Source organism: Micrasema longulum, unplaced genomic scaffold (genome assembly GCF_059751315.1).
Source record: "Micrasema longulum isolate JH-2025_06_02 unplaced genomic scaffold, ASM5975131v1 h1tg000178l, whole genome shotgun sequence".
Classification (NCBI taxonomy): Eukaryota; Metazoa; Arthropoda; class Insecta; order Trichoptera; family Brachycentridae; genus Micrasema; species Micrasema longulum.
Genome location: NW_028277383.1, coordinates 830,091 through 851,064, shown reverse-complemented (window position 1 = coordinate 851,064; position 20,974 = coordinate 830,091). Strand labels below are relative to the sequence as shown.

Sequence of the window (20,974 nt, the reverse complement as noted above, 5' to 3'; positions counted from 1 at the left end):
AATATTATGAAATTAAAATAAAACACCTGTTACCTTCGGTCTTGAAAAATCTTACCTCGAACTGATTTACATTTTTTATTTTATTTAATATAATAAAAAAAGTTACAATATGTAACAAAAAGAAATACATAATAAAGCAAAAGTACAGAAACAATAAACGAAACAAAATACCACACCAAAAAGAAGCAACCTCTTGTGCTTGCTGTGGGATTACAATATTAATAATTTAAGTACAAAATACACATAACTTTCAAAAAAATAAATGAAGGTATATAAAACATTTTTTTATAAATAAGTGCATATACATATGCATGCAAATGCCCATGTGTGCGCACGCATGTAAATATCCACACATATACACGCACACGCAAACTCACTCACACATGGAGCAACCCTAGGTTAGTTTTTTTCAAAACAAGATAAAATGAAATATCAAATAATTCATTTAAAATTAATGTAAAATAACTTTTATAAAAAGTGTATTTAACTAATGAATTTAATCCTGTTTTATTTTTAACTTCGTTTACGAAATTGGAAATCGAAACATACATTTTTTTTATCTATTAAGGAAAAACAACAGTTGTCATATAAGAATACAAAATATAAAAAAATAGTACATACATCCAGTTAAAGTTTTTCACAAATATAATGAGAGAACATGTTACACAGTAAAGAGAAAAATAATATATTATATAAGACATGATTAAAAAAAAGCTCTTAAGAAGGTTAATGGATGAGGAAATAGAGTGGAGGAGAGGGATTTTCATAATATAGTTGACCAATTCAAAATTTTGATATTATAATAAAATAAACATAATTTTCAAAAAGTTTTTTTTTAAACACTGTAAAATAAAGCTAATATGTATTTTTATCATGTTGTAAAGATGGGGGGTGTGTAGTGAGATGGATAACTAGATAGGAGTAAACTATGTTTCGATTTCATGTTTAGTAAACACTGTCAAAAATAAAATAGGAAAATATTCATTAGTAAAACCTTGATAAAGAAGCTTGCGTAGCTTTTTAATTCAATTTTATTTATTCATATATATGTACATTACAAAATGAAATATCTTAACTCATACATATAGAAATAATAAAATAATAAGGTAAAATTAGGTAAATATAAAAATAACACATAAGTATACATAATATCCAGAGAATAATATGTTAAAAAAGTAAGAGGATCGTGTAACGAAAAACTTCCCCAGAGACTTGAAAACTGTCAATGTCCAAAGTAATATTGTTCAACATAGAGATAGCCCTTCCAACAGGCATAACCATTGGCAGGTTGGTCCTGTATATTGGAATGTGAAACAGTCTATGCTGACGCTGTCTAAGGTAACAAAAGCTAATGCTCCATATAATTTCAGGGTTGTCAATAATACCGCGCAACAATCGAAAGAAGTGCGTAGTTAAATACACATTCCTTCTGGTATTTATACTGCTGTAACCGAGCATACCCTGGAGGAACTCAGTGGGATAAAGCCATGGATAATATCTTCTGAACCCTCTCCACCATAGGAGAGTACTTCAACTCACACGGTCCCCAAATCATTGAGCTACTCTCGAGTCTACTTCACACAAACAAGTTATAAATAATTCTCAGTACTCGTGTACTACTAAAAACCCTGGCAGTACCGGTCGGTAGAAAAAATGAAAAATAAGTGGTTAAAAACCAAATTCATTTGTATTTATTTTGTTTATTTTTGTTTATTTGTTTAAATTTAATGTTGTGCACACAGTGCTATGTTAATATAAATCCAGACAATATTACGAACAAAAAATAAACCTAACACAGCACCAATTACGTACACAACACAATATATGAAACAACTATCTAACAGTACAACAAGATGTAAGAAGAATTTGTGCTTTGTGTGAATTTACTAGTGATTGTGTTTTCATTGTTGTGAGTATGAAATGTAGTGCGTGGAGTGAGGTGTATAGAGTGATGTGTATAAGATGTGGTGTTTATGTAGTGTGTATTCTGGTAGTACCTAGTTTAGTATTATAATGAATAACCACAATGTTAGTGCTTAAAATATAAATTTCAATATAAAGTTTGATTAGATTATTATCATCTATTAACAAATAAGATTTTGCAAATTCGTATTGTAAATTCACAACGGTAATTTTAATTATGACATCATCATTTGAACCCGTGGCCAGTTCTGCATCACGCCACGTGGGGTGGGGGTGGCGCCCATGCCAGTGGCTACTTGTTGGTCATGTGCGCCAACGGCCGCCGCGCCAGGGCGCCGCACCGCCAGAAATAATCGGAATTTCGCGCCTGTGCCAGAATCGGTGCCGCCCACGTGTCACTTCCGCTGACTTTAGCACGGAGGACATGTTGTAATTAATCAAAACAATAATACTGTGGGTCTATTAGAATTTTGTATAACAATAACATTACTATGTGGGGTTTAAGGAGTACTCTTCAATTGTATGCCGATTATACTGTTATTTTCTACCATAATCATAACCTGAAAAAACTCTAAAACATAATGGAGACAGATTTCAATAGCCTAGCTGACTGGATGAGATTAAATAAATTAAGTTTGAATGCTAAAAAAACATCGTATATGATTTTTGGGAACCAACAGGACTTAAATAAACAGGTAAAATAAAACAACTTTGTGACTACAAATGGATTATAGATCACTTTGTTGATCTGGAATATAAAAAAAGAGTTTCCCACACTCACAACACTAGATTAAAAACTAAGGGCTCCCTGTTTGTTCCCCGAATTACAAATTACTTCGGAGAGCGAACATTAAATTGCGTTGTTCCAAGATTGTTCAATGATCTCCCACAAACCATCATTAACATGAAAGATCTTCAAATGAAAAAAAAAGAACTGAAGAAATATCTTCTAGATACTTTGTAGTGCCTGTTTATAAATAAATTTGTAAAATATAAATAAAATAAATGTTAAATAAAACTGTTGTAAAAAAATAAAAAAATGTGTCCCACCGAAAAGTCTTTAGACTTAGTGGGTAACAAATTCTTGTATGTATTTTTTAATTATAAAATAAACGCTGCTCTGCAGCACTGAAACTGAAATATCAATATTTCTCTCGGAACTTGCTTTATATTGTAAAGCCAATGTAACTAAATACTTGGGACTATTTATTGACTCCAAACTTTCATACATATTGGTCGTTCACATATTCAAATATTTGCGTTTTTATGATTTACTCAAATATTTATATAAGTTGTAAATAACCCACTAGTAGAAAATGCGTATCAGGTTGTGGTGGAATCCTAGAATCTTACATTTACTTTGGTATAGTTTAATTGTTAAGCCCTCCCAAAAACACATCGCTTTCACGCATGTCCGTTGGTTCTTCAGTCGACGGTAGTCCCGAATCCAGATTCGATAGTCGATCACTTCCGACAGGAACAGAATCGGCGGTCAGAATGCTGTAAGTAAGGGGGGTCGTGTCGTGTTGACAATATGACGAGATGGGATGACGAGTGACAGTGACAGTGGCGAGATGCAGGTGCCGTGTCGCCACACTTTGTTTACCAACATCGGTTGTAATAATAGAGGCAACGAAGGTCACTCGAATAAAATGGGTCACTTGCGTAGGTGGCCGCGAAAAGTAAACAAATTGCGTGCATTTAAAGTTGAGCAAATACACGATATTGTCGTCATCGTCATACTGAATATTTTTTATTTTATTTTTGAAACGCAATAGTTTCATTTATACACAGAAAACCATATACCGCAGGGCCCCGACAGTGCGAACGCCCAAAATGCATATCCTGTTCGGATGTGCGAAGCGTTCAGATTGAGTATGCGGATATTTTGAAAGGCATTGTTCGAAATAAAACACCTTTTTTTGTAACTGAAAGCATGTTTTAATCATGCAAAATGTTATTTTATTAAGGTATAATGAATTGTCAATAAATAATTTAAATAAAACTATTAATCACACTTTTTAACTGAATTCCAATACATGTTCACTTAATTGCCATAGTTACTAGTTCTTTGCTCGAAGTATTATTATTGTGTTTTTTAAAATTATTTTTATTGTTAACTTTTTGAAATCATTCTTGATCCAAGATGATTCAAGATGGAAGAGTTGAGGAAATGCGGATGTTCAAACATAGGCAGAATGGTGAATGTTACACAGTTTGTAAAGTGGCCACTTAAACCAGCCAATGAGAGGTCATAAGCCCTGTAAATGCCTGTACTTCCAAATTCTTTCTCAAAAATGTTTTCCCTCCCTGTTGAAATAAATTTAAGTAAAAAAAAAACTTTACTTCCTCATTCTTTGGTAGAGTTACCTTCTTTGTATCTCTTTTTCACCTAAATATTTCATATACGTTCACGTATATAGTGATTTTCTATGTATTTTTCAATATTGTTGAGGGCAACGCAATATTTGCTAAAACTGAGATGCATTTAGTTAGGGAATAACATGCCTTCTGTCAGTGGTACCAACCACATTCGCCCGTACATACGCGCGAAATCTAACAAAGTTTTGTAAAATTTAGAGAGAAAACATTGCCCCATAAAATTGATAAAAAAAAACGTAAATCACAAAGCATGGCAATTAAAGACTTACGATTTAAAACGTTGTAATTTGTTATTATGATATAATTTTTTCATCGTTTTGAAAATGGTAATTTGCCGCTTGTATTTGCTTTTATGTCTTGGTTTCCTGTTACGCTTTTGGATTAATAAATTTATGTAACTCCTGGGAATATAATATTAAATTTGAATACTCGTGTACATGTTATCCGCCATTAAAAACTATAGAAATGTTTGTGCTGTATCTAAATTAAACTTCCTTAGAATGTAATAGTGTTGCGGTTCATAAATAATTAAATTATTTATTAATTATTGATTAAATGCAAAAGACATTGCTGTCTAGAAAAGTTTCAAGGTCTCGTTTCTAATTCTAGGTATTATGTTTTAATTAGCGTTTTATTTCTTTAACTGCATTCTCTACGCAATCATTATCTTAATAAGAAATGTTTTACAATGGTATCATAGTTATTTACATATTATATTTTAAAAACTATGAGATGAATAGCGACTAGAAATTAAATCTTCCTCAAAAAGGAAATGTAAATGTCCGGTGTCGTTGACGAAAAATGTGTATTTGATTGCGTGTTTTTGAACATCCATATTTCTGAAATTTCTCCAAACATGGATTTTTATGAAGTGTTAAAAACAATGTTTGATTATGTCCAAATGCTTGCAGACTGGCTGGATTTCCTCCCTAGGGAGTTGTTCATATTTAAATTTATTTCAACAGAGAGGGAAAAAGTTTGATAAAGGTTTCAGCTCTTTCACTTCACAAAAGTCAACAGATGGAAGAGTTGAGGAAATGTGGATGTTCAAACATGGGCAGAATGGTGAATGTGACACAGTGTGTAAAGTGGCCACATAAACCAGCCAATGACAGGTCATAAGCCCTGTAAATGCCTAGACTTCCATATTCCCTTCTCGAAAACTTTTTCCCTCTCTGTTGAAATAAATTTAAATAAGTGTTAAAAACTTTACCAAAAGATTCGCAGTAATCCGAATTATTTCACTTATTAGAAAACTCTTAAAAAGCTTTGCAACGTTTGTAGGCATGCGATTTAAACGTTTAGGGATTAAAGATTTGATCAAGATATACTCGTATATTTTAACTAATGTAGTAAAAATATATAAAAGTATTCGTTTTATCTTTATTATTCGCCAACTGTTTCCCAGAATATTTTATTTCTATTTATTTAACTTTTTGTACATAATTTTATTTGTACATAAACGGGCTTATTGCCAAATGGCAATGTCATCCAACCAAGTAATAAAAAAAGTTTTGTTTTTATAATTCAAGTTAAAACATATTCAATAGAAAATAAAGATTTAAAAAGCTAAAGATATTTAAAAATAGAAATAAATACATTTGTATATAAATTACCGTAAATCAATACTATTACTCAATGGAAAAAAGGAAAAAAAGAGGAGATATTGTAGTAACATCTTTGATGGTGGATGGGAGATGATTCCACAGTCCTATATTCTTCCAAGTTTCCATTTAACGTACCCTTCACCAGGACAAATAATAATCGACTTAAAACCACGAAGGTATCACAATTAGTATGTTATCCATTCTCGATAAGATTAAGAAAGAAAGTAAATTATTTACTAACCATGGACTACTATTATTTAGTTTTGCTCACTAGTTGAAGAATTTAAGAATGTTCCAAATAGCGTTTTGGTGAATTATTGTTCGAAAAATATTCATAATAATTCATTGGTGACCTCATTTTTGTTAATTATAATACTTTTCTCCTTCCATCCAAAAGCATCCTTGAAACTTGCATTTACTAAAACAGCGCCTCGTCAATCATATTACAGATACATATACTTTGATGTCTATTGTAAGTATCTACACATTACTTAGAGATACTTACACAGCTCCATTGGAAACATTTTGTGTTATAATATTATAATTATCGGTGTAAATCTCGGTACTTGTCTCGTCACATATCCAAACCGTTGATTTAAGAAGAAATAAAACAAAAACGTGAATTAAAATCTAAGTTTAAAAAAAATAAATATATATTAATAAATTTCATGAAAGGTACATGCTTTTAAAAAATTCTATACAGCTCTAATTTATACATCTAGTAAATGTAATCACTGTAACTCTCCAAAAAAAGAGACTAACTCTTGTGCTTGGAGAGTGACTTACACTGTTTTCGTTGTTTATTTATAGGAGTTTATATAATTTTAAATACGAGTACATGAGAAACAAAATAAAAACATAGGAAAAAGAAAAACATAAAACAATAATACATTCATACTAATTAAAATTTAATGTAGTTTTTACACGTGTTCAAAAAATTTCTTTAGATTTCCTTTAAATTTATTTATTGATATATTATTTTTAATAGTTTTTAGTTCGTTGGGAAGATTATTATAATTTTTTACACTTTTGAAGACAAAGCTATTTTGACCATGATTTGTGTGGAATCTAGGAATTTTAATATTATGTTGGTATCTGAGTGACTTATTCATCTTAAATTCTTTTATTTTTTCGTCTTTATAAATTTGTATAATATAATTTATTTTAAAAAGAGTGTCTACTGTATGAACCTTGAATACTTTATATAGACTTTCCGTATTGAATGTTGAGGGTTTCTTTAAAATTACTTTTATAATTAATCTTTGTACTATATTAAGAGGGTTTAATATATTGGCATATGCACCACCCCATCCTACAATACCATTTTATATGTAACAAAGATTGTACAATTGAGTAAAAGGCTATTTTTAAATTATTGATTTTTAAAATATTCCTTAATCTAATAAATATGTATATAGTTACATTTTTACCATCAATATTCAATGCGTTACTTGACCACAAGTCATACATTTTAATAAATGTTTATAAATAACCACTTTTCGAATTTTCTATGTCTACCGCTTTGGGAGCATATATTCGTCAGCACACTAATAAGAAACTTCAACTTACAGGAAATTAAGTTCATAAAATGTTTTCTTGCGCGCGGTAAAAATTAGAGCATTAAATTGTACTGCAAAGTTTCTTGAAAATAAACGAAAAAATAATAAAAAATATTTCAAAAATATTTTTAGGCATGCTGACCATTACTCAAATATAATTCAGAAATACAAAACTTTAAAAAATCATCGCGCTGATAATACGATACACAAAAATTTTTAAATAAAATTTGGCTTAGTTTAATAGTCTATAAGAAATAAACAATTTTTGAAAATCCACTGGAAAATCCATGTGGAAGAAGCTAGGAATGTATGCCAGGATAGACGAGGGTGGCGGTCCATTCTCTTTGCCTACCCCTACGGAGAAATGGCGTGATAGTAGTAGTAATAGTAAAAATCCACTGAACTTCCTCATCCATAGTAGTGTAACATATTTATATTTGTTATATTTTTATTAACTTATTCGTATGGCTTTGCTGTATCTTGAGTAAATGGACTGTATTGTGGTAAAAATAGTTCAAATTACGTTTCACGATGTGTGTTTTTAATTATTGATAATTTTACTTTTAACTAAATCATATATTATATATTTGTTATATTTATATATTTATTATGTTATATTTGTTAATCTGTTTAAAAAAAAATTTCAAGATAATAAACATAATGCATTTGAAAACGCTGATCTACCAGTGTATTTTATTACAATTCTTTTGTGACGTATGACTTATTATCAATATAAAATATTACAAATATATACTTCAATTCTGGTGGTATATTTATTTACCACTTTGTTCTAGGTGTCCTATAAAGGGTTAATGACTACACTCATATTATCGTTATGCTAATTTTTGATTTTGTATCTAATCTCGTTAAACAATGCTAAGGAAAACATGTTTTTTACCTGTACCAAATTTAAAAGTGCTAAAGGTGCTTTTTTAAATTAGTAGGTACCATTGGGTAAAACATGTTGAATGATAACAACGTTATTAGTTTTAACAAAACATGATTTTTGCACTTAGATTAATTTAAGAGAATCTCGTTCGACAAGAGTAGATAGTTGTCGCGTAAGGATTTAATTATAATTTATTTATGTTAAAAAGTTGTTCGCTATGTTGACTCGGCGCATCACGTAATGACATACTAAATTTAGTTAGTACCATGCTAAATATAATATAATCGTTTTGAACATTGTAAACAACTTATCACGTACTCATAATATAATTTGGTTTAATGTTGTGGGACGAGGTTAATAATTATTGTTGTTTACTTAAACTACGAGTCTCTAGTTTATAATGCCGTTTTTTATTATAATTTTCATGTTTACATTTTTAAACAACACCATTATTTGATTGCGATATTATCTCGCTTTTTATTAAATCAGAATGTGTCAAAAAACACTCGATACTTTGTTGACCATTGACTTTTCCAAACGGTAAACATTTCATAGGGTATTAATTGTATTGCGGATGCCAATTAGCTTGTTCCGTTCGATTATGTTCATTTTTTACTGTCAATACTTTCGTACCCCGCTTTGCGAAAATATGCACAAGTACCCTAGATTGTTTTATAAATCCGACGACATACGTAGCGTTCAGGATTCAGGACTCAGGACGCGTTCATTACGGAATTCAAAATTCTCGTAAGAACTGTCTTTGGTATCGAACCGAAATTAAAACAGCGCGGTGCCGTGTCGAAGGGGAATCAAACACCGCCAAGACTCAATTTTAACCGGTATCCGGTTGATCCGCGCTTCTTGCGACTTGTCGCCGTATAACGAGTTTCCGCGGGGAAGGTTGATAGCGGCTGGCGGCTGACAGCCCGCGGCCCACGCTTGCCGCCCATTCGGCACTCGGCCAGTGCCGCCGCGAAGCTCGTTCCGGCAGTCTCGTACCTCGGTCGCACTCCGCTCACCGATCGCGTGTTTATTTACCAAATACATTTTTTTTTTACCGGCGTGGCAACACCTTTGAGTGCATCATATGTGCAGGATTCGATAGTAAAAAAGTGCATAAGTTTTTTTTAATACATTGTTATTAATACATACAAACTACAGTGCTTTGTTCTGATTGGATGTAATACGACAAAAAAACAACTCTTTTTTTTTTTTTTGGCAAAGGTCATTTAACCTTTGACGTTTTGTGCATTCAGTACCTACTTCAATTTGAAATTCTTTCTCAGTTTTGCGGTCTTTATCATTATCGATATCAAATTATGTAATACAATTGACGAATTCAAAATTAGTCGTTTTATTGTAAATGTATTCGTTGTTGTTTTGTATTTTAAAAATATAACTTTAAAAATGTTTCCACACAAACAATTCTTCAAAGGCGTTGCATAAATCCAAGAGTATTTTGAATTGAATGTGTATCGCCATTTTAAGATGATCACAATACGAGCTTTAGTTATTTTATCCTAACACGGAATTATGCATACTGCATTCTTGTTTGCAGCTTTGGATTAAAGAGATTTTTCTATAAATGTGTGATATAATATAGACGTAGAGTATATTACGTATCGAGTTGATTTGGAAGCAAAATGATGATGCAGAAATAAATTGTATTTATAACGATTACTTTATGATCGTCTGAATCGCCAATGGTCTGATGTAACTTCTGAGCATAATTTTTATGTGATTTTCTTGGCTTTATCTTTATTCAGTCAAGATTTTTTATTCGTTGGTTTTTGAAGTGATGTTTGGAAACCTTAGATGTCCGGTGTTTTTTTTTAAAAAGACGTATTTTTAATTAAAAAAGAACTAAAATTTTAAGTCACTAACCATGTTTGAATTTACATATCTGTTTTTCTTATTTTTATAAAGACAGTTTAAAAAGGTAGAAAAACATAGATTTTTCATCTATGTGAAAAGGGCAACGATAAATAACGCTCCAGTCTGTGAAATAATGTCAATTCATTGCAAGAAAAGAGTTCTTGAATTATATTAAGATAATTTTAGAGTTTGTTTAATATATTTTTATTAGAAATATAATGTGAGTGAAAATTTCGTTCCATATCTGTCTAACTGTACAACGTGTCAAAGCCTCAAAACTCAAAACATTATGTGTATGAATGAAACAAGAATGCAGTGGATTGTTGAATGTGTGTCAAGATAGTGGTCTGTGGCGGCTAATCCTAACTGGCTGCTGGCTACTATACTTGTGCGCTGATCAAAAAATCGTCGGCGGCAACGTAATCGACGTGGTCATTTTGAGCAAATATTGGCCATTTTTCAGCTCCATAATCTTTGCATACTGCTTTGATTTTACTGAAATCTTTGATCTAATCAGGATTAAAAAATAACAATTAGTAAACGAATAATTGTATTTATTTGTAAAGTATGTAAATGCAATATATGGGTTACGCTTTAGTAAAGTTCGTAGGACAGGGGAGCGGATACCAACCCATTCATCGAGGCTCTTCTTATCGTTCCTCTCCCCGATGAAGGTTGGATATCATCGTAGCAATTTTCACTTTGTTGGCAGCTGTCCTGAACAAGGACTGAGTACTCCAATGGAACCAATCACGCGAGTTCTTTAGCCATCAGATGCGCCTTCTACCCGCACTGCGTATTCCTTCAATCCTTCCCTGTAGAACGCCTATCCATCACATGCACGAAGCTCAGAGAAAAAAAATGGAAATACTTATTGTTAGTCTTAACGGTTAACAAAATATAATTCAAAGGGCGTTTCGTAAAGTTTACTTGAGTGCAGCGACTGTATGTGTTGTACCGGGATATACACAAGGAATACGCGTACATACATGCTAGAGGCAGGTCCAAATGAGGTATTTTTTCCTTAAACTTCCAATGACCAGAAACCATTAGCGATTTGTGCAGTTTAGTGATCAAAATCAAGAAATCATTACACTTTGTGTCCAATGTAAAGCAGAAATGACAGTATTAAACGAGCCGAGTATCGCGATTGAAGGAATTGCCGATTTTAGTATAGTATACACTTTTCTATACTTTTACGCCAGTGATTCGACCAGCGCGGCGGCGCGGTGTGGCGCACACGCCACTGACTACTGACTACCCTCGCGGAGAAACGGCACAATGGTTACTATTTGCTATTTATTCAGGCTTCACTTAATAATTATGCAATTAATTCATGTATATATCAGTTATGCAAGTATCCTCGATTTTACGGACTTTTGATTATTTTCTTCCTATTTTGCCTTGAATCAAACCTTAGCGCTCTACTCCTCAGATGAAAAATCATTTAGTTCTAAATAACTTCGACATTTTATATTTTTTATCGCTAATACGAGATTTCTACATAAAATAATATTTTGTTTGATATTTGGCATCTGCCATAACTGTGTATAATGTAACATATGTATTTTGTTCTATATTAATTTCCTTAGACACGCCTGTGTAGAGAAAAACATTAACGAATTAAAACAGGTACTGGGTCAGTCTTGATCGTCGCCACAATGTTTTTACATGTATTTTCGTTTTTTTTTCATTCACACCATAAACAATTCGAGCCAAAAATTTATGTACTGTTATAAGTATTTATAGATTTTGTTGTCGCTAATTCTAATTCAAATTACTGATATATCATAAAATGTACGTATTTGCACATAATGTAGAAATAATAATATACTTTATATCTTTAATGAGAATTCTAATTAATTGTGTTCTCTTTGATCATTTAAAGATTTCCCCTTTTATTTCCTTTTATTATTTAAAGGTAGGGATAGAGGTATTCTTAGATCTGTTCGTTTAAATACAGGTTTTCATTTAAGTTAAATTCAGAAATCCCTCTTGCAAAAGTTGCGGAAATCCGAAACGCTAGATTTTGACATTAATTTTCTGTTTTTATAACTTACGGGTTAAGGATTTCTGTCGGAATTTATTAAAAAAATTATGCCAAGTGAAAGCTAAGTTCTGATTGTACATAATTAATTTGCAGTACCCACTACCCACTAGAAACGCGCATACTTTTGCCCAATATGTCATGTGCTCTCTGAACCAGATTTGGAGTAGCAGCCTCCATACATAACATTGCCTACGCACTTGTGAAAGTGAAAACGCGACCATGGAATTTCTCGCACAAAAAATAAATGATTGATTCCCGCTATTATCCGCTCGATTTCAATTGAAAAATTATTAAATCTTGAAAAGTCATTATTTATTACTACTCCTTCATTTTATGTGCGTTTTTATGCTGTGTCATGACATAAAAGTTATTCGATTCAAATATGTTTTCTACTTCTACGTATTGATCTTTCTGTTGATCTTTTAATGTTATATTTACAACCGCCATTAGTGTCAAAATGGATATAATAGGACAAATCACAAGAACGAATATATTTATTTAAAAAAATATTATTTCACTGACGTGCTCTTCGTTCGCGTTTACGTTATTTCGGTTTCCAAACCGTTTTTGGGGGTTGTTTTTGTCTATTGTTTCGTATTTTTTTAAGAAGCGTTCATAATTTTGCCCGATCATCGGTTCAGGCAAAATGTGTAAATAAATCATTGAAATGTTATAAAAAAATTCGATTCCTCAACTAGTATTTAAGATTTCACAAAAGCTGCATTGGCAAAATAAGCATTAAATCGACCACCGGTTATTAATAAAAATGTATATAGAAATACATATAGCCCGTCTATTAAAACAAAAACACTGATTTACGTGATGCACGTAGTGCGATTTTTGCTTCATAATATCGGAACTTAAAAAGGTTTACTGTGTTTTCTTTGGATTTGTGATTCAAATTATTGATTTAAGGAGCATCATTTACCTATAAACCTATTGTAATTTATTTGGCCCTAGAAATTTGTGTAACATAAAATAATTATAAATAAAATGTACGACCGCATCTTTGCTCTTGTCCGCATGCGTATCGATCAGTTAAATTTTCTTCAGAACCAGTTTGTCTTTTAGTTTTGCCAATCGGCCTCGAATTCGCATTAATAAAAATGCAACAAATATACGTGTATTTATTTGCCAACTTATCATTGTGTAATGCACACGACAAAAAAATATCTCTCCTTTTTTTAATCAAGATGGTATTTTCCGATGCTGAATAGACTCGTTTGTATTTTCTAGGTTTTCTTAATTTATCGTTCTCTCGAACTATTACGAAAAGCTTCTACCCTAGGAACTTGATAATCTTCAAAATGCATTATAAATCAGAATTGTAACTTTGATTATAAATAAATTAACGTCAATTATGTCGAACATAGGCGCTGTGACGCGGTTTGTTAGATGGCCAACTGTGAAACCGGCGCGCGTGCTCGATTCCCGCCAGTTGCAAGAAACATATCCAAGAAAGATTTTTTCTTAATTAGTCTGGGTGTTGTGTATTTTTCATAACTCCCTTCCAAATCCTGTCTTTCCCACCTGCTTACAAGCCTCTAAAATATAAGCTTAGCGGGTCATTCCTTTTTTAAATTTCTAAATTATATTTTTAATTTTAATGGCTGTGGGAAATGAATCTCCTCTAATAGTTATTATACGTACAAAAAACTGAATAACGGAAAAAATTCATGTAAATTTTATTAATATTCACTACGCACTAAAGATTTTTTTAAGGATACAGTAGTATTTAAAAAAATGTACCGTGAACCAGATAGATGTAGTAAAGTTTCTTTGATATAGTGAAATATTACTGAAAGAAAAAATCATATGATGCGTACATTTTTAACGTATTTTAAACTAATATTTTTCTATACCGTATGTAGGTACATGCATCTTACAAAATAATGCTTGCATAATATTGTACATATTAATAATACTTGCCTGCACGATCCCGCCAGTTTATTTGCACAATTGTATTAAAAAGATTACATTAAATATACCTATGCATATTTATTAAAAATTGTCTTTATGAATCACCTGAACAAATGTGTACCTAGCTCAAATTTCTACATACTTTTTTTGTGTATTTCACCCGCAGCAATTTAATGATGGAATCGACAACTCCGCACTAAGAGTATTTAACTAATAAAACCATTAAGAGTAATCTTCTCGCCGAGTAATCTTGTTATCCATTGTCACCTAGAAGGTACCTGCTCTTAATTGTCCAGATTAACAGCGGCGTATGCGCCGCGCGCTGGCGCCGACGCGCAAGAGCGGTTATGATGCCCTAATGTGCCATTGTCTAATACTCTGCTTTTTCTCACGATTACTGATCGGCCAAGAAACCCAACCCAAGAGACATACAAATTTTGTATGTTCTAAACACTCATGTTGTTTATAGTCTCTTATTTTTTATTAAATAAACATATTCACACCAAACTATTTTTTAAGGACAAGAATTTTGAGAATAGTGTCTCAGAAGAATGATTATTCTGGGTGTGAGGTGATTTCGCTTTGTGAGGCATGTAGGATAAAACATGGACTAAAAAATCTCTGGTGACAATTGTCAATTATCGGGAAGGATATCGGAAATATTAATCACTTGGTCAAGTTGGTTCTACACGACCCAAAAGAGTATGATATACCAGTATACCACAAGCTAAAAATGTAGTTTTTTAAATTTTTTTTTTAAACAATTATTCAATTGATATATTATAAATAAATATATATCATATTACATAACAAAGATAAGGTTGAAAGACAGATCAGTGAAGTTTCTATATAATGATCATACATATTAAATGATGGTACATTTTCAAATGTGAAGGTGCGTATATATGTAAAAGCGTGTGTTTGTGTATGAGAGCAATGGTCGTGTGTATGTAAGGGTGTGCATAATTAAAAAGGAAGTGGAAGTGTATCGCAGGCAGATAGAATAAGTCTTAATTTATTTTTAAATAAATTAAGGGGCATGTTAAATATATCATCGTGGAAAATTGACGCTTAAAATTCTTAGTGAAAATATTCACTACCGATATCAATAGATAATCAAGAAAATTCTTAAATCATTTCGTGAAATGGTGATTTTACATTTTTGGCAGATAGATTAATTAAAAGTTTGGTCATTTAAATAAATGTTTTTTTTTTTTTGGTCTCGAGAACGGTAAAGTGAGAACTTTCGTTGCATTTGTGAGATATGTGATCGTGTGTAATGTAAATAAATGCAAATATGATCGTATGTACCTCCATCAGTCACTGACGTCAGCGTTCACAGTTTTCGCTTACCGAGTTTAATTTTTCGCGTCTGTCGGCTATTTCCTTTCCCTCCGCGACGATGTCTTTATCTCGGGGTATAATTTACTTCGAGCGCGTAATGATGAGCGTAATTTTCGGCCAAATATCCAAACCCGTGAACACATTTGCATCGCGCAATTCTCGAAACGCAGCGTGGCGAGAGCATTGTTTACAAAGCTGGCCCCGCTAAAATAGTCCATTTCAATTCGAATGGAATCCTTCGGTTATTTTGCGGGTTTATTTATTTAAAAAATAAACAATACTAACTGAGTTACTTTTTAAGTCGTCAAAACATTTCACACATTTGCTCAAACATGTTATTGGAGGTCGCCAAACTAAAGAATGTCGATAGATCGTGATATAGAGATATAAAAAATAATGTCTGCTTTCGATAGACTTGTGATTCTTTAGTAAAAAAATACCCGCTTTGTAAACAAGCTCTACCATCCGTATAATATTGATAGCAAATTTAAGCTTTTCATTTAATGGTAATTCAAAAGGGTTTAGTGAATTCTAGAGTTATCAAACATGTAGGTAATATCGGAATTGTATTAAAATTATTATCTAAATAACCTTTGAATTATTTACAAGCATCGTTAATTGTACATGTGTATTGTATTACGAAAGATGATTTCGTTAGGAGGAATTTACGTAGTTAATTATTAGTTGCTGTAATTCCAAAAATATATATCTTATTTACCTCCGTGTATTTATTGTTATGCAATACATGTTACACAATTTATATTAATTATAATTACCTCGTTTTGACACAATAACAACAATAAATACACATGCAGTTTGTAAAACTATAATCATAAAATTGACAATGTATTAATGTAGGTATAATGTATTTATTACACAAATCGGCAGTACCTGAAAATACGTATAACTTCAACGAAAATCGGCCGGATTAAAAAAAAAAATACAACGAGGTAAAGAGTTATATAAGCTGATTTTTTTGCAATAAATAATAAATTATAGTAAAAATTTGTTTTTATATAAAAATAAACAAAATATAATAATAATCGCATGTGGTCCTGTGGCTAGTGTCTCGGACTCACGGACCAAATGTCTGTGGTTCGAATCCCACTCTACCCCAACTTGATTCCATTTTCTAATAGTGAGTTATTTACAACTCGTTGAAAATGGCCCTCAGAATTAAATATTTGGGTAAATCATAAGAACGCAAATATTTCTTTAAAAATATATATATATATTTGAAACAAGTTTGAGTCGACTGTTTAATGCTACACAGTTAAAATTAATAATACAAGAGGTAAGTGCTATAATAAATATACTAGGTACGGTACAATTGTGTTGTAATGAGTAAGTTTAGTGTATTTTTTTTTATTATTTGTAAATAGACAATTAAACTAACACAATTTTTTATTTATTTTTATATATTGTATGAGATTCTTCTTTGTCAGTTCTTCCGATTGGTTCGTTTACGGTAAGCCCATCGAATATCCTTCATAGCTCTCATATCATTGGTTGGTTCATATGAACCAATGACGCCGTCCAAAGTAGTGCGTTTTTATTAAAATATTTTTTATTATTTTTTCTGTACATTTTCTAAAAACTTTTCTTTACAATTTAATGCTCTAATTTTTACCGCGCGCAAGAAAACATTTTTTGTATACAATTTCCCGTAGGGCTGAAGTTCCTCATTGTTCTATTGCATCGGATTCTATTATTGACGCCAGAATTGATGTCATAGGATTGGGTTCTCGTTTTAGGGTCGTGTTATACGGATTTAAAAAAAACATAACAAGAAATTGGTTTAAATGGTTTATTTTGATCTATTCGTTAGAAATCGACTAATGAAAAATATTTTATTTTTTATTTAATTATGACTAAACACATCGTTTTACTTTACATACTAAATTACATATTACATTACATATTTTATTTGTACAAAATATTCCCAATCAGCGGGGATGAGGGAATATTTATTTATTTATTTACATACATAAGTTTATTGTACATTATTTGAGACATAAGTCCCAACTCCATGGGACTAAAAGTCCTGTGTTGAAATGGGAATAGCAATTAGTTGACACCGACACATGATTATATCACCACAAATATAGGATCAGAAACATTTTTTTTTTTAAATACACATACATATATATATATATATGGCACATCAATATGGTAAACAGTAAACTCAAAAGTTCGGAAAATCATCAAGGAATTTCCCATTTAAATCCCTCCCACTAGGAAAATCCAGCCCTCAACTACTTTCTTGAAAATAGTTTTTGTCCTTAAGAGCTTAATACACTCTTCTAAAATATTGAACACTCTCGGTGCGATAAATGAGAGATGCCTCTGAGAAAAAGTCGTACGGGTTTTGGGTATGACATAATTCATGCTCCGGGAAAACCTCGTACGGACATTTTGCTGAGACCTCTCCCTTTTGTTCGACCAGAAGTGTGTAAGTGCTTCTTTTAGGTAAAGTTGTCTCATATCCAGCACCTTCGTGTATTGGAACAACTGTTCTGACGGGTGTGTTGGAGGGCGCCGGAATATTATTCTCGATAATAATTTATGTGAAATTATGAGAGGCTTTAAAATGGATGCCCCAGCCAGCTATTCTGTAACTTATAATTTTAATTCTTGAAGCAAAAATAAATAAATCAAGTATTATTACCAAGTTCAGTCTTCGTACATTGTAATTAGGGCCTTCTTTCTGATTTTTTCACAATTCGTATTTGTATGCGCGCAGAATCTGATTGAAAATGAAATCAAAATTAGTACGTGTTCCAAAATTTTCACATTTGCCAACAACATTTTATCCTACTTTTGTATTACACGACACCAAATTTTAGAAAATTGGAATCTGATTCGTTAATACAGTTTTAAAGTGTCAGTAATGAGAATGTTCTATGTACTTGACGCAAGTATTAGCGTTCAGTAGTACTGTACGCTGTATTTAAATATTGTACAAACGCCGACGCTAAAAAAAAATGTTGGTAATTTTAGTCCATTTCGAAATACATTGTTAACATGGCGATGAATTCAACTTGAACATAATGGTTTTATATGTATAACGTACTATTGGCGCGTGGTAGTATCATGGATTCCGGATTAGGACGTCTGAGGTTCAAATCCCGTTCTGCCATAACTTGTTTTCCATTTTGTGAACGGTTATTTACTACAAATAAAAAAAAAATATCTTCAAAAATTTGGAAAAAACTCAATAGTTTGATGATTAAACCGACTGGTCTAAGAAGTACACAAATTTTAAAATGTTTTCAGGCGTTGTCGGTGAAACAATTCAGTCTGATGAATGTCACCCACATTAATATAGGTTTCAGCTCTAATGTCACAAAAATCAGGAAGTGGAAGAATTTAAGAAATATAGATGCCCAAACTTAGGCAAAATGGTGAATGTTACACTGCGTGTAAAGTGGCCACTTCAACTAGCCAATGACGAGTTATACGCCATGTAAAATGCCTTAACTTTCACCATTCCTTTTCTGAAGTTTTATCCATCTCTGTTGTAATATGTTATTACAATTTGATCTTTCAAACTTGGTACAAAACACAATGATGAACTCGTCTTTTACTATTTATTATCTTTACAAAATGTAAAATATATTATAATAATTTACAGGTTTAAGTTTATCGTTTTAACTTTAGAACTCTCTGGATTATTTATGCAAAGAAGTTTAGCCCTACGGGAAGTTGAATGTCAAAAATGTTTACTTACGCGCGGTAAAAATTAGAGCATTTAATTACGACGAAGTTTCTTTAAAAAGGAGGGAAGAATTATGAAAACTACTTTGAACGACGTGACTAGTTCATATAAATCAACCAATGATAAGAGAGTTGTGAAAGCTTTCCCGTTTACGGTAGGTCAGCGGACCAATCGACAGAACTGACCGAGAAGAAGCGGAAGGGAATTTGAGAAGTCATACGCGGAGTAATTTCAGAAATACAAAACCTAAAAAATCATAGCGCTACAAAACCTTAAAAAATCATGATAATACGATACATAACAATTGTATTAAATATTTTTTGGCTAAGTTTAATAGTTATTAACAAATAAAATAATATTTAAAAAACCACTGAACTTCCTCATTGTTAAATAATATCAAAAGCAATAAGGTTAAAACGTAGCATATTTGGATATTGTGTAGGTTAGATGTTAGTTAGTAATCCATGTAATTAAAACATCAATTTTAAGCATATATCCCTAAATGACTAATTATTATACAGTAATTTAATCGATTTCGTGTGGCAAGTAGCTGACAGGGAATGCGTGAGCGCATGATGTAGGCGTAGAATCGAGTATACGGCGCTAAACGACAACGAGGCATGAGAAGTCTTATTATTTATGAGGAAAGGTTCATATTAAAATCTTACGAAGAAAGATAACATCCAAATTCAAATAAAAAAAACATTCAAATGAATTTATTTTACCGAAATAACGTTACGAATAACAAGATCTTTAACTCTGTGTGGCTGTGATGTCACAGTAGTCGACATAGGACACAAGACTTGATACATCTCTCTTATTTTTTTAAATGATGAACTCCCTTTTTTTGCAATCTTCAAATGGACATTTTCACACCGGATTTGGAAAGTAAAATTTTGTAAACTATGCTGGATGTAATACAAAAAATATTTATCCTTGCTACGCGAAAAATGAATGTCCGCTAATTCAGCAACACGTCGGTATAAGAGAGAACACGAAGATAGAACTCATGACAAGATAGACAGGGACGCTGTTCTGTGACGGATGTTATGTAAAACAGATTCAATCTTCAGTCGGTTGATGACAGTTATGGGGGACGCACACGCGTTATATGAGAGAGATTCATGATTTAAAATTTATTTTGCTAAATAAATATATATATTTGGATAATTTATATAGCGTCGTTTTTGTGAAAATCACCTCAAGGGCGCAGGGACAGGGGCTTACATGTTTATTCGCATAAATTATGGAAAAGGAAGTATTAAATATGTAGTATGTCTCCATGTTTTTTTTTTTTTCAAATATCTGAACTTTAGAATATTCCGTCTTTTACTAGTGGTAACTAAATGTTACATTGCCGCGCGCAAAGGGATTATTTACCACAGTCTTTTAAGAGTTAAGGCGTTATATTGGAACAGAATATCAAACCAAGGTATAATGCTCTCCAAAAGCGAGAGTATTTGCCTCTTAAACATTGTTTCACTGATGTGAAAGATGGCGATCTTCAAAGCGATTATGTTCAGTTGCCTGACTGCTCTTCCAATCAGCATCACCAGAGGCAGGTTGGTTCTGGGAGTCGGTAGGTAAAACAGGCTGTGCTGACACTGTCAGAGATAATCATCAGCAACATCAAAATTGATACTCTTTATGATGAAAAGGAGATATAGTGCCTACTCGTCTACACGTGTGTACGGTGCGTTCGAATAT

At 31.9% G+C, this 20,974-nt stretch overlaps 1 protein-coding gene across 5 annotated transcripts in view; it reads left to right on the top strand.

The window, feature by feature from the left end:
* The window catches only part of wrd (Protein phosphatase regulatory B subunit well-rounded), a 140,176-nt gene that overhangs the window by 24,179 nt on the left and 95,023 nt on the right, over nt 1-20,974 (top strand). For 2 of the 5 annotated variants that reach the window (XM_088242965.1, XM_088242961.1), the window contains exon 1: nt 9,324-9,472. The exons of 1 other annotated variant lie outside the window; for it this stretch is intronic. The gene's annotated coding sequence lies outside the window, so the exon portion shown is untranslated. Of the gene's footprint in view, nt 1-9,323; nt 9,541-20,974 lie in introns of those variants that run through there. 2 more of the 5 variants (XM_088242963.1, XM_088242962.1) reach the window with 2 other exon arrangements.